The sequence below is a fragment of the Phodopus roborovskii genome, unplaced genomic scaffold (genome assembly GCF_943737965.1).
Source record: "Phodopus roborovskii unplaced genomic scaffold, PHOROB, whole genome shotgun sequence".
In the NCBI taxonomy this organism is placed as follows: Eukaryota; Metazoa; Chordata; class Mammalia; order Rodentia; family Cricetidae; genus Phodopus; species Phodopus roborovskii.
Window position 1 is genome coordinate 25917886 of NW_026126558.1, and position 15307 is coordinate 25933192.

Consider the following 15307-nt stretch of genomic DNA (forward strand, 5'->3'; position numbering starts at 1 on the left):
TTATCACTGAGATGTTGAATGTGCTTTTAGCATATACTCACCCTTGTTGAGCTTATATTCTAGAAGAGGGCCTACATTAGAAACGGCTCAGTACTTAGAGGTCCTTACTGCATTTATAGAAGTTAGGTGTTCGGTTCCTATAACCCATGCCAGAAGATTGGAACCAGTTCCAATGGATGTGATTCACTTTAATAGTCTATGCAGGCACTGCCTTACAGCCAACCCCCCCCCACACACACACAAACATACACACTAAGAAATATAAAAATAAAGTCTTAGAAGATGATTCACACATGGTAATCTATAAGCCAAGGCATTAGTTTTAGAAATCTGGAAAAGAAAAGAAACAGACATGACTGTGTAAACCTTCACATTTGGGGTACTTCTTAAGCTCTTGTTGCTTTATCCATCTGTCTATCTATCTATCTATCCATCCATTATTTTTTGAGACCAGATCTTATGTTGAGGCCAAGGTTTTTTAAGGTTTCTATTAAACTCATTACCTTTTGTCCCAGATACCTGAGTATAGGAATTGCAGACCTATTCATTTATATTTGGTTGAGTTGTCTTGAATTTGGTATGTGTACATATTGCTTCTCCCCTTCATACTTCAAACCTGTAGCTTTCAGGTGTTCTTGTTCTTGATTTCTTTGTCTCTTAAATCATATATGCCAGGCAATGTCTGTATTCCTAAGATTTTCAGTCAAATGGGTGGGTGGCCATGCACAGCAATGAAATGGGCTGCTAAAGCACAGAGTGGCTGCATTGGCAGGTGAGATCAATGACTCCTAGACTTGGTACATGAAAGACGAATATCTTAGATCAGGTAGGTTATGAATGAGACAAGGATGGTTCAGAAGGCAATACATGATTCCAGGTCGGGGGACATTGGGTATGTATAATATGACAGAAAATGGGCTTTTTAACATGAGGGCTTTTGCAGAAGGCAAAGGTACAGAGTAAACCCTCATAGCCCTCTCAGACACAGACACATTGCTAAAAACTCAAATAACAGTTTAGAGTGTTCATATTTAATATGAAATAGTTAGAGCACAACCCTTTCCCCAGAGCTCACAGCTCCTCAATCACAAAGTTTTGTAGTTAACAGAATTCTAAATACTTAGATAATGTGCCGTCTTTTTGTTTGATTGTTATTTCCAAAACTTCTCTGTAATCTTTGGATGAAATGAATTTCATATGGAAAAACCTGCAAGGTGAAGAAGCAAGTCAAAGTGAATTCTCCAAAGTGCTTTCAGTAGATGTAATAAATTCAGTTTTTAGAAAGTGCTAGCCACAGAGTGCACCATAGCATTAGTATCCTAGACAAGGAAGATATAGGGAACAAGAGCTTGGGCATTTGTCTGGTAGATTCTAACCTTTCTCTCTTGTTCTTGGCTGTGTCCCTCTGCAATAGTTTTAATCCACCAAGTTGGGGGAGGGTGATAACAACAGTGGTATCTCAAATATGGATCACACAAAAAAATTTCTTTTTCATAATAATTCATTGCTCATTACCATCCCATTTAGAAGTATATCTATGGATAACAATTCATATTTACACTGCACATTGCTGAGAGTTGTGTGAACACATGTAAACGCTACGGAGTCTCTCAGGTCATGAAATTGGATAAATAAAATTATGTAGGTTTGAAAAGGTTCAAAATAAAACTTGACATGTCTTCATTCACATGTGACTAGGACAAATAAAGACAGGAAAGTGCTCTCTCTCTTTCTCTCTCCCTCTTTCTTTCTCTCTCTCTCTCTCTGTTTCTCTGTGTTTGTGTTTGTGTCTGTGTCTGTTTCTGTGTCTGTCTCTCTGTCTCTCTCTCTCCTGACTGCTCCAGGAAGAGTAGCTTAAATAGTGCATATGTACCTCACAGTCTGGAGACATAAGATGTTCAAGATGAAGCCAATAGTAGATTTGGTTCCTGGGATGACCATTCCTGGCCTTTCAGATAGTCATCTTTTCACTTTTCACTCTTTCCTCACATAGCAGAAATGTAGACATGGGAGATAGAAGAGGAAATAGATGGATAATTAGGTGGGTGTATGGATGGATGGTTAAGGAGGTAGGAGAGAGAGAGAAAGAGAGAGAGAGAAACATGGATGTCAATAGCACCCAGGGAGCCCTATTTCCACCTAAGTGTCTCTCAAAGATGTCCCCAGCTTTCATATACTATTATATTGATTTGAGGAGGTCACAAACTTTCAACCTACAAGATTTCACCCTATTCTCCCTTTCACATGGAAAATATAATCATTCCATTTGAACAGCTTCCTGATATGACTTGCCTTAACACTAATTTTATATTTAATTATTTTTAATGAAAATATATTTTTTTTCATATAATATATTCTGCTTAACGTCCCCCTGGCAACTTCTCTCAGATCCTTCCTATTCTCCCACTCACACAAATCCATACCCTTTCTTCTTTATTATCAGAATATAAACAAGCATTTTAAAAAAAGATAAAATAAAAACAGATGAACCAGAATAGGAAAATACAAAGAAAAACAGAAGAAAGTCAAGAAACACATATAGACACAGAAACACAAATATGTTCTCATACTCAAACCCAGAAATCCCATAAAACCATAAACCATAATATACACTCAAAGGGCATGTGAGATAAAACAACAATAACAACAAAAGCCCTGCTTAGCTTTATGAAAAAGAATCTCCAAAAACACCATTGAGTTTCTTTTTTCTTGAACATATACTAAGAATGGTTTGTCAGGCCAGGTGGTGGTGGCCTGTGTCTTTGATTCCAGCACTCAAGAGGCAGAAGCAGGCAGATCTTTGTGAGTTTGAGAGGCAAGCCCAGTCTACAGAGCGAGTTCCAGGGCAGCCAGAGTTATGTAAGAAAGAAATCCTATATTAAAAAACAAACAAGCAAAATGAAGCTAAACAACAACAACAAAAAAAAAACAAAAAACAAACAAAGAAACAAAAACAAGAATGGTTTGTGAACCAAATGAGAAGACTAATATTTCATTTATGAGTGGTTATCAGAGATGGCTTCTAGTTTGAAAATGGGGGCTCATGTTTACTTCTAGGACCCCATCTATCCAAGACTTACCAGTTCCGATTCATGCTGCCACAGTCTCTGTGAGTTCATACATGTGTGGGTCATATTATATTTAGAAGGCCTTGCTTCCTTGCCATCCTCAAGCCATCTGGCTAATACAATCTTTATACCTTATTTTCCTCAGGGTTTCCTGAACCTTAAGTGGTGGCAAGAGATAGGGTAAAAGTTTTAAAGTCCCACCTTTCTTCTAAATTTTGTGTATATCAAAAAAAGAATAAAATTATAGTTCATCTTGAAGCCAAATCCCATCTAGCTATAATTTGTAGACCTAAGTACATTATGTGCTTCCATGATAGGATTTTGGGGAAGCATGGAGTGGATAGAAATTTTCATTCCAAGATGAAGAAAGTAAGAAAGAAAGAGTAATGGATCACAAGCAAGTATAAATCTATGAGGGCAAAACAATAGTTATGAAGGCTCAAGAACAATTGGCTTCAGTTTGAAAGCTCTGGTTTTTAGATTCATTGAAGCAAAGGCCCCTCCCCTGATGCTATCTTAATGTTATTTAATTGGTTGTGGAGCTCTGGTTGAGATACAATTCTTGAGATCTAAACATGTAATTTATTGGTGGCAACATATTTGCTGCCTGGCTACAATGTGTCTCCTGGTTGCCTGCCTCAACAACTCAATGTTGTGTGAATGCTTCCATGTGTTTCAGGATAAGTCCAGGGATACACTGTCCTGGCATCCTGAGTATCTCACACAATGAGACAATTTTATTGTTCTTGTTGACACCATCTCTCAAGCAAGGTGCAAGGAGCACATTTTAGATGATTTAAAATTCATCTGTATTCTTTTAGTGAGGATTCTTCTTTTGTCTGTTTTATTTTGTTTGAATGTGTTGTATTAACAATCTATTGTATAGAGAAAGGAAAAGTAGATTTTTGAAATAAATACAGTACAATAAATAGTTAAGGAAGATTTTGATTAAGGTCCCCATGCAAGCGGAGCTGGTCATGGAAGGCCAACATTCTAGAGCTGAAGGGTTTTCAAGAACATCTGTAGGCTGCACTCTTGGGGATTCTTTGCCAGTCGTCACCTTCTTGAGTTCAGTGCCTCAGTTTTCAAAGATGACAGCTGTTTATACACTCCATATACTTTTCTACATTCATTTAACTAATGTATGAACAGCTGCTCTGGGATAGGGAATGTGTTAACACTTCAGTAGATATAAAGTTCAATCGGAACAAAATCTAGTCAGGACACAGCTCCTCCCACACAGAAAATTCAGATTTTGATGTAGTGAAGGGGAAATGCAAGTCTGATGTTTTCCATCTACCGTACAAGGGTTATTGCTATTTCCACAGCAAGTGATGATGGGGAATGTACTTCTGTATGCTGTGAAAATATGTTTCTCTTATTGGTTGATGTTTAAATGCTGATTGGCCAGTAGCCAGGTAGGAAGCATAGGCAGCCTACCAGACTAGGAGAATGCTGGGAAGAGGAAGGCAGAAAGGAGCTGCCAAGGAGATACCATATAGCTGCCAAAGGAGTAATATACAGGAGCATTATGGGTAAGCCACAGCCTTGTGACAACACATAATTTAATACAAATAGGTTAGTAATTAATAGAGCTAGCCAATAAGAAGCCTGAGCCACTGGCCAAACAGTTTATAATTAATATAATCCTCCATCTATTTATTTGGGCCTAAAGACCTGAGAGATCAGGTGGGAGAGAAATTCCCTCTTCAAAGCAGATGTGACATTCATAGCACAAGAACTTAAACAGTCTCCCAGCTTTACCTTTGTTTTCAAAGTACTAAACACATATGTGGTTAATTACACTACCCTGGTAATTCTAAATCCACAAGTTTCCCCAGTTTTTCATTCAATTGCAATAGCTTATTTATATTTTCTTTGTATGCCTAGGCCATTGTCTTTGAAAAGTCTACCTTATGGAACTGTCTACTGCCAATTTAAAGCAGTGGGTCACTTGAGTAATTGCTACTGCATCTATGTTACTAATGATGCTTCTTATTTTTTCTTTCAGAAATCACTGTGCTTTTGGCTTTGTGGCCCTGTGAAGACATTCATTTCAGTTATCTGTTGAATGACCAATCAGATGGGTGGAGTATGTTATAGGAATTGGCAGCAAGTGTCCAATGGGTGAAGAAGGTAAGATGGACCAGCAGTACATTTTACTACTTCTGTGAAAATGAGAGTTATGCCTACCAGTTACAGTTCTTGTGTCTGGCTTGAGTCAGAATTGCACTAAACCTGTAGTAGAATTTTAGAGGATGGCCAATCCATTTTGGCTTTAAGAAGGCAACTATCCAGCTGTTTTGGTTGGGTTCTCTTTATTGTGTACCTGTTAGGTACCATTTTTCCCCCCACTGGATATTGCATGGAAGAAAGGAGAGAGACTAAAGATGATACTTCTCTGATGAGTACATGTCCTTACAGACTGATTAAGATGATTGCTATGCTGCATTTTGTCTTTTTCTTACTTTTGAAAGGTATTCTTAAAATGAAAACAAGGTGGCTTATATTCTACAAAAAAAAGAAAAGGAAAGGAAATAAATTGCAAGAGGCTGGATCACTTATACCTCAAATCCAGGGAGGCTCAATCATGAGCCAGAAGTCTGATTTTAATGCTAAACCTAGCTCTGCTGTTCACTGACTGAATGCCTTTAAGTTAACGAGCTCTTTCCTAACACAATTCAGTGATTGTATCCCAAGTCGCTGACAGCTTTTAAGCTCTAGAATTTTCCAAATCCATTTACCTTCATTCCATTCATTCAATGGTGACTGACACAGGCCATTCATATTGTATCCCCAGTTATAAATTTGTGTTTCAGATATGGTCTCACTATGTAGCCCTGAGTTACTGAAACTCACTATATAGACCAGGGTTTCCTCAAACTCATGAAGATCCACCTGCCTCTGTTTTCTGAGTAATGAGATTGAAGGCATATACCACCATAACTATCTTCTAGATAGAAATTTTAACATTAATTCTTTTCCTATGACTTGCTACTTTCTTGGATTCTAGGTCTATCTATCCAAATGTCTGTGTCCATTGTGTACACCTATATATTCCGAATGGTATTTGTACAGGCTAAATAAATACATGTCACATATTTTCCTTTAAACCTTTTCTGTGTCCTATATCTCACATTTCAGTGGTAGGATAAATGTTCAACAGATTAGAAACACAGGACAGATCCCATGTGTCCTTCAGTCCTTATCTCTTACAGTAACTGATTCTTATAGATTCCCATACATACTAGTTTCAATTATTCCTCAATTATTATTTATTTTTGTTCATCTATTCTAACTGACCATATCCAATATTAGCAAAATCTTCTCCAATATTATGGATATTTGGGCTCCCTAGCTATTTTTTATCATTAGCTCCAAGTGTTCCATCTTATATACACACCTTGAGAAGTGTTTCTAAGTCTGTCCATCTTTCATACACATCTTGAGAAGTGTTTCTAAGTCTGTCCATCTTTCATACACATCTTGAGAAGTGTTTCTAAGTCTGTCCATCTTTCATACACATCTTGAGAAGTGTTTCTAAGTCTGTGTAATATATTATTTTTCTGGTTCATCCCCTTAAAGACAGAGCAATTAATTCACTGTGAATTTCTTAAGAGACTTCCAGAATCCTGTGATAAGAAAGATACCTCTTTAATGACCTGAATCATGTTTCAGCTACTCTTTCTGCACACATACACTTTGTTATATGTACCCTCCAGAAGCTATTCATTAGGATACAGGCTCATTTTCCCCTAACAATACCATTTCTCTTCTTTTTATATCTTATCTAGGACCTCATTATCTCTAAAAAGATTTGTTTACTTGTTTGCTTTCATTTTTTTATTCCCTAAGATCAAGTAGTAGTTGTCCCCTAGACAATACTTCAGTGGCCAGGGATTACACCATCCACAGTAATTTCATAACAGGCCATAATTGTCAGCATATGAACCACTTTTTCAGTGACTGTTATCCAATAGAAACAACTCATAAGAGGGAAGATTTGTTTTGACTCATTGTTTTAGGGAAACTGAGTTCACTGTGATTTAGAGGGCTGCCTGGAGAGCAGGTCCTTCATAGCACAGATGGATGACAGAGCACTTCACCTGCTGGATCAGGGATGGGAATGGGGGCAGGATTACTCAGGGATAACTACTTGGCGTTGAATGCTTGCACTGTGTCAGAAGCATGCTGTCTTCAGAGGTATCACTCCCTTAATCTTTGCTTTATGCTGCAGCTACTATTATTATTCCAAAAAAAATTACATGAGAAAACAAACTTAGATAGGATAAGTTGACCATGGCAATATGTTACAACTTTTTATCTTTTTAGTTTGTATCAATGGGATGTCTGACTTTTCCTCTAGCTGTGCCATTTGCCAATCTCCTGCCTTTCCTCTGAATGAATCTGGTACATTATGGGCAAAAACATTTCCTCCACATAAGGTTGCTTCTTCTGTCCTCTGAAACTATTGTTAAAAAGACAGTTATCCTCCAGGTGTTGGTGGCTCATGCCTTTAATCCCAGCACTTGGAGGCAGAGGCAGGTGGATCTCTGTGAGTTTGAGGCCAGCCTGGTCTACAGAGTGCCAGGACAGGCTTGAAAACAATACAGAGAAAACCATGGGAGGTCTCACCCTCTCCAAGGAGTGGATGGGGGGGGGGTGAGAGAAAGGTGGGGGAGGGAGTGGGAGGAGTTTAGGGAAGGGGAACTGGGATTGGTATGTAAAATAAAAAGATTGTTTTAATTTTTTTTTTTAAGACAAAAACAAAGTTTCATTGAGAGTTCAAAAAGAAAAAAAAAGTAAGTAAGTCACTGGAGATTTTTTGTATCTTTTTGTCTCCTATATTAATGAAAGTCTGTTTTGGGAGAGAATTTTCATTTGAGAGGTCACCAAACCCCTCCCCCCCCCATGCTCTGGTTAACAGTTGATAGGAAAACAAAAAAACAAAACCACAGTGCTTGAAAGAATCAGCAGCAGGAACAAAGCTACCCCTTCCTGTGAAGTACCAGCCTGATTAGGAAATTGCCAGGCTGGGATGGGCTGCCCTGGGGTGGCCTCTTCTATGCTCCTTTGCTCTAGCCCCTGATTGGCCAGGTGTTGTGCACTTCTTCTCTTCTTCTGTGGTTATGCAAGTGAGTGCTGATCACCTTGTTTTGGCCAAGGCTGATAGGCCTTTTCATTTTATCATCCCTCTGAATTCTTCACTAGGGTGTGCTAATGGCATTTCTTATTCTTCTACATAGTGGGGACAGGTAGAGGGAAGTATGATGAAAAAGTCAAACATTAAAAAGAGAGCACTTGTAGGAAATCTATTAGATTTTTTTTTTCACCTAAAGAATAAATTCAGCTTTTTCTTTGGAAGGTTGCATGGCCTTTTGTATAAGATGAGAAAGCAAAATATTCTCGTGCTTCCAGTGAAATCATTGAGACCAAGGAGCCTGCTGCTCAAAAATCCCTATGTAAATTGAAAAACCACACCACCATAAAAATTGAAAGCCATGCCACAGATGGAATAGACTCTTGGACTTTTCAGGACAGGGTTCTGATTTTAAGGGAAGGCTTTTATATCTCAGGGGGAAAACACAGCTTGTTAATGATTATCTTCCAGGACAAACAAAGCAAGACAAACAAAATGTTTGATTCAAGACTCAGGAGCTCACTTTGGGGCTCAGATAAATTTTGAAATGTGTCCATTTCTTTTCTATTGTTTGCCAATACGTAAGAATTTTAGGGTATCTTGACCTGGTCCCTGTGATTTGCCACAGACACAAGTAGAGATGAAAAAGACATTTTCCCTCATTAAAGGATGCTTGTATACACATAGATCTGTATGATATACTCAAATCCGTGAGTCAAGGAAACAGAGGAGAGACTTTCAGCATGTGATGGTGACAATTCTGTGTACTGAGTAACAGCTATTAGGTCCACCTCTCAGGAAACTCACTGGAGCTTTCCCTTCCATCCCTAGCCTATCTGTAATTTAGGTAGGATTCTCAGTTCACCAGAGGAATTCCCAAATGGCTGCAGGATAGATGTCAGCCCTGTAACCCTGCTGGGTATTTAATAGAGCATTGGGACTTGCAAAGGAATGTCTTGGAGAAGTGAAAGGGAAGTGACCTTTGCAGAAAAGCAGGGCAAGTGCACTCACACCCAGCAGAGTAACAATCAGCTGGGGCTTTGGGTCACAGGTCACCCAATTATTTCTCATTTGCATAGAAGTCAATTCCAGAAAGCTGCTTGGAGGGCAGCTCACCTGTGCTACCAAACCCACCAGGCTCTGAATTGTCACTGATAGCTCTAAATGCTGGCAGCCTGCTGCTCTGTCCTTTGTGCCTGCTGGGGCTCTCTGGGAAGGCACATTTCCTATTTCAGGATGTAGGCCACCATGGAGAAGGAGGCCAAGTATCTATTTGAAGCCAGTGTCGCTGGACTCATAAACAGACACTTCATTCACTTGTTGACTATATACTGCAGCTCTTTGCTATTTGTAGTGTGAGAGATACTCCCTCATTCAAGGACCAAATAGATGATGCTCTTATGGAGCTAGGCCCAGCGAATATCTGTCTTATCCTTCCATAAAGTCCAGGCTAAAGGATAAGCTCACACTAAAGCCCAGAGACTTTGTCTTTTGCTTTATTTAACTCACAGCACAAAATGACCACTTTTAATGATAACTTCATGGTGTTTATTGTTGTAAGGCCAGCACAGTCTTATGTGGTTTGCAGTAATTAGCATTAATTACTGTCACCAAAACTTTGACTGACTTGTTAGATGCTCTAGTAGATGAGGATACTGAAGTAGTAGCTAAAGAACTTGCAGAGACCCCAGGACTGACAATAGGTAGGTTGATTCTCTGTTTCTGTGCACATTTATCTGTGTGGTGTCTCCTAGCTACCCAGTTTGCTTCTTTTAAGTCTTTTGCACCTTGATTATAAGTCTCAATCAACTTCTGTATGAGGAAGCCAGAGGATGATATTTATTGCAATTATCTCACTAGAGTCATGTTTCAAAACTCTGTAACAGATTAGGAAGTTACATAGTAGGTTCTAGCACCAAATGGGTTCTGCAGAGTTGCTTTTCATCAACCATCCTTCACAGAGGAGACTTTTTTTTTAATAACTTGAGCTAGGTACTGAGCCTGATGGAAAGCTAAGTGTTTATATATGAATATGACAGAAAAGCTGAAATTCTACCTGTAAAGAATTCTTTCCTGCATCCTATTGAAGCAGGACTGGCAAACACATATCCAAGACAGTTATGCCTATTAATGCTACACACAGAAGGGCTAACTCTGCTAGTCAAAAGCAGAGGAGGCTTCCGTGAGGGAGGTAGTCACTAGGTTTAGAGTTGATTATGGGCAGAATTGACCATGAGGAGATTAGGATGGTTTGCCAGGTAAAGGGACTACTACAGAAGTTCAGCTACCCTTGGCCATGATTAAAGCATACCAAATTCTTTATGTATAAACAAATGAGATGAATGAATGAAGGTGATCTAAAATTAAAAATGGAAAACCTGGTGCTCAGTAAAACCCTGTCCAATGTGTATGCTTTACTGTGCATCTCTGTAGGTCACCACCATGTTTGGTTTGTACATAACTATCCAAAGACTTTCTAAGTAGTTACAGGAACATACATGCAAATAGCCATTTGAGGTACCCAACTCTTGTCTCCTGTATACTCCTCTACAATTTAAAAAAAAAAATTGCTGCTTTCTTCTTTTAACTTTGCTTGCTTTGGTTAAAACATTTCTGTTTGATTTTTAAAACATTTCAAACCCAAGGAATAATTTAAATAACAATACAAGAAATCATTATGAACCGTTCACCTAGAGTCACTTACTAAAGTCATTTGGTTGTGTTCTATGAAATCAATAGTTTTTATGAACTGTCACTCCAAAACAGGACACAGCTTGTATGTCACTTAAACAGAGACCAAAGTAAGTTTCTGTTTCCATGCTCTTATGGACAGAAATAGCTCTGATGCATTGACCCACCAGAAGTAGCTGGTCTGTCCTGAGAATACAGGTGGATACCTTGACCTTTGGTGAAGAATTTGAACCTGACTTAATTAATCATCAAGGGCAACCATTTTGGGAAGAATATTATATTCCCTGTGCTTGTCTTGTGTGCTCAGTAGTTCAGAGAACAACAGATAGTTCATTTGAAACTCAATCTCTTCATTTCCGACAAGCATCCATTATCTTTTCTGTTGTGCTTGTTAGAGTCAACACAGCATCTCAAAGGCTGGTATAGGATTCCCTCCTTTGAAAGATCAAAGCATCTCACCATTGCTCAAGTTATCTGTGTACTTCCTCTGTGAATTACATAGCAAGAGATAGCATGCATGCAAAGTGAGAGGAACTCTAAATATGGGGCAGGTAGGATGTAACTCAAAAAGCTAATGTGACAGAGTTTTGTAGCCATGTGATCTAGATATAAAATGATTGTTCTCAGGTCCTCATTCTTTTTTTTTCTCACAGCAAACAATTCCTGAAAGCATTCAGGGCACACTCTTTCATGATCTTTGCCAGGACATAGTTTTGTTTTGTTTTGTTTTTTTCCAGAGGGGGTTCTTTCAGGACATGAAAGCGAGTAAAAGAAATTTCTCAGTTGAAAAAGGAATTGAATCTGAGCACAGTGTGGTGTGGGATTACAAGGAACACTTTCTGGACATTCATTAACTATCTCATTTATACATTAGACACACATGTGGTAGCTGTTTCTGACTTCTAAGTTTGTGTAAACACCTGCCTATAAGTTCATGATACTTCTTAATGTAAGGGAACTCATAAATCAAAGCAGGCATCCTTTGTCCCCTTCTAAGCCTGCCGTTCCCTTAGAGAGGGACCTATAAGACATTTCAGCTGTCCCTAGAGAGTTTCTGAAGGAAATCAAGACTTTGTTCATCTGTCCTTCATGAAATCACATGGTTCCTAAACCACAAGGTTATCTTTCCCTCTAGAGTCTACTGACCCAGTTTACCCTATGCCCTTTGGAGAACTCAGTGCTCAAGGCAATTAGAGAAGAAAGGACAGGGAAAGAAAGGTAACAAGCCATATTAAATCTGCCACCAATTCTTTGTGTCTATGTAGGATCCAGAAGGTTACACCTGGCAGATACCTGCAATTGGAAGCTTTAGAGAAATTTTGAAGGGGCCAGTGAGTTCACCCTTTTTGAGAAGCTCTGAATTTTAGTGTGTGAGCACCATGCCAAATGCTGTTCGGTTGTCATAGTAACAGTTCCTATACTTTTTATTTCACAGAAAAAGCATTTAAGAAATTGGTTACATACATGCAAAGGCTAGTGAATAAGTACCTCTCTAAATCAATGTCTGGTTTGTTTCCTCAGCATCATATTTCTACCTATTGCAGATACCATGCTGAATCTCTTGACACCTGTAACCATATTTCTTCATTTATACTTAATAAACAGACCCAGGCATATATCTAGGTAGTATATTGCTTTTCAAGTATGCATAAGGCCCTAGGTTTAATCTCTGACATTGCTCTTCCCAGAAATGATTGGAAAAATTTCAGAAATAATCATATTCATTGGACTAAAGTGTGTGCATTATTCTTGAACAATGAAAAGCTAAGTTTGTTCTCTTCAAGGCTTGAGGCTGGACCCCTGTCCTCCCACAAGCCTTTACACTACTGCAACACAGGGCTGGCCAGGATGGCTGGTACTCAGAGTTTAAGAACATTAAGTATACATTTTTCTCCTTGGTGCATCTCTGCTGAGCTTCAGTGTAGTTTTTGTAGTATACATTGCGTCCTGTAGCTTTAGTTTGAGAAATAAGATTTAGAAGCTTGAACCCTTTCACAAGATACATTTCCAAAATCATTGCCTGGTATTTTAGACTGATATGAGTACTACACCTACTCTATTTCATCTCCAGAAGCCCTCATTCATCCTACCAAGTCCCTCAACTTCTGATTCTGATTCTTTGAACCTGACATTTCCACACCCCATGTACCCATATGTCTAGATTTGAACATGAAATCCTCTCTTCTTTGTAGAGATTGCAAATCCTGTGATAGTGCTGACCATGTTCACAGAGATCTTAGTCCCTCAGAAATTTCCTGGCTTAATACACATTAGAGGGCTGATAAGTAAAGGTTTGGCCAACTCTTCTCTAGTAGAGATAAATATGATGGATCAACTATCTCCAGCCCAGAGGACCATGCAGGGTGATCAGATTTACTGCGAGACCACAACATACCTCCCATCACTTTAAGAATGTGTCTGCTTCTGTTGGTTTTCATTTTAAGGTATTGTTACCCAGAATGTATCCTAGGAAAAATACTAATACTAAATTTCATCTCAATCCAATCTGTGACAAACTCTGTTGAGAATTGCAATAAGCTTTCTGTGTCACTGAATGAATCTGTAAGATTCACCTGCTCCATCACTGTTTTCATTGACAACTTAATAATCAGATTCATATCATGGTGGAAGAATAAAACTGCAACTGTGATCAGAACTTCTGGTCACATAGAATTTATCTGATATCTGTTCTGGACAGAGTTTAATCCTGCTTCTGTACTCTATACCTCTTCCAAAGCATTTTGTCTGTCCTGTCTATTGAAGGAGTAGGTTTCCTTGCAATTATTATGGTTGCAAAGCAAAACCACTTAATGGCATTGCAGCTGAATGGGAATCAAGCCAGATACTAACTGCACTGCCCATTTCCCCCTTCCTATGATTACTCTTTGGCCCATCCATTAGCTTTAGGGCCCATTGCTGTTAAATAGCACACTCATTTCTTCAGGGACTCTGCTGTTACCATGAAATCAGTCTTGAGAGTCTCCATGAACAACTGCCACTTCCTAATTATGCCACTGTTGGCTTAAATGCCCCTCTTTGAGAGGATTTCTCTGACTTCACAAAAAATGCAAAGCTGATACTCATTATGCCACACTTCCATATTTCATCATTCCATATAATCATTTAAAGACTATCATCATTGATGAATATGTTTGTTTCCTTTCACTGTTAATTTTTGTGTTGTCTAAGTCACTTATGTCATTGGCAGTCCTCAAAGTTCTAGATAATCTGTCCTTGTCTGTGTTCTGAGGGCCAATGGCAGGCAATATAATCCACATCAGTTAGCCTTCTAAATACTTCTAGAGTGAATGATAGAACAAACATTAAATCTTTGAATGTTTCCTGTATACGTCCATAGGATTGCATGACTATGTTGGCTTACTAAGCAAAGGACCTAGAGCTTGGGCCCATCTGAAATTCTTGAGTGAGCAGAATCTTTGAAAATCTCTAAGTTCCTCCTGGATCATCAGTCACATGTTAATGTTAGCCAGTCATGGAACACTCCACTTCTAGGATGCCAACGGTTACATAATTGTTTCCCTATGTGTGCATTTGTGCATTAACACTGGCCTTTTGTGCTTTCCTGACCTATCTCCCTGCAGGAAAGATTACATATGTAATACTGTGGGAAATTAAGGCTGACATGTAGTATGGTACCCAAAGTGGTTTCACTTGAACAGAGAATAATAGCTATGCACTTAAATGCTTGAGTAGGTATCAATCGGAAAAATGTTCCTATAATCCATGTTTATAAAGCCTGTTAGCATGAATTTTTGAAATTGCACTTATACCACTTTATTCTTGACAAATGGTGTTTGTAGCCATTGAGATATTTTATTTCAATTATGTGCCAGTGTTACAGGGAGAATTCTAACAATAGCCAGGCACAAACCATTTTTATTGTATTCCTATCACTATTCCAATTGTTAAACTCAACTGGACAGTTCATTAAGATGAAAAATTAACAACACATGTTAGGGGAAAATAATCATGAAACATGACAGCTTGTGGAGGATTGCCTATTTAGGAATGTAGATAGATGACAAACATGCTGGACTTTGAAAGAAATGGTATGGGCCTATTATTCCTTACTCATGTGCTCACCAAACTTGTGTTCAAGGCAGTGGGAAAATCACGAACATATCCTTGAGTTTGGAAGGTTAGAGAGACTTCTGCTTACTGTCAATTACTTTTCATTCCAGAAAGGTATATGAGTGCTTCAATGATTTTTATTACTATTTATGTTTTCTTGTGTAGGTGCCTCTAGAGAGAGTTAAATCCCCTGCTATTAGCATTGTAGGCAATTATGACCCATCTGACGAGAGTGTTGGGATGGGAACTTGGGTTTTCTGGAGCAGGGATTTCTCTTAACTGCTGTTTGTAACTGTTTGTAACCCACATGTGTACA

At 38.6% G+C, this 15307-nt stretch overlaps 1 protein-coding gene across 3 annotated transcripts in view; it reads left to right on the forward strand.

Moving 5' to 3' along the window:
- The window catches only part of Cdh11 (cadherin 11), a 148800-nt gene that overhangs the window by 62638 nt on the left and 70855 nt on the right, over nt 1-15307 (forward strand). For all 3 annotated transcript variants that reach the window (XM_051201851.1, XM_051201852.1, XM_051201853.1), the window contains exon 2: nt 5080-5204. The gene's annotated coding sequence lies outside the window, so the exon portion shown is untranslated. The remainder of the gene's footprint in view (nt 1-5079; nt 5205-15307) is intronic.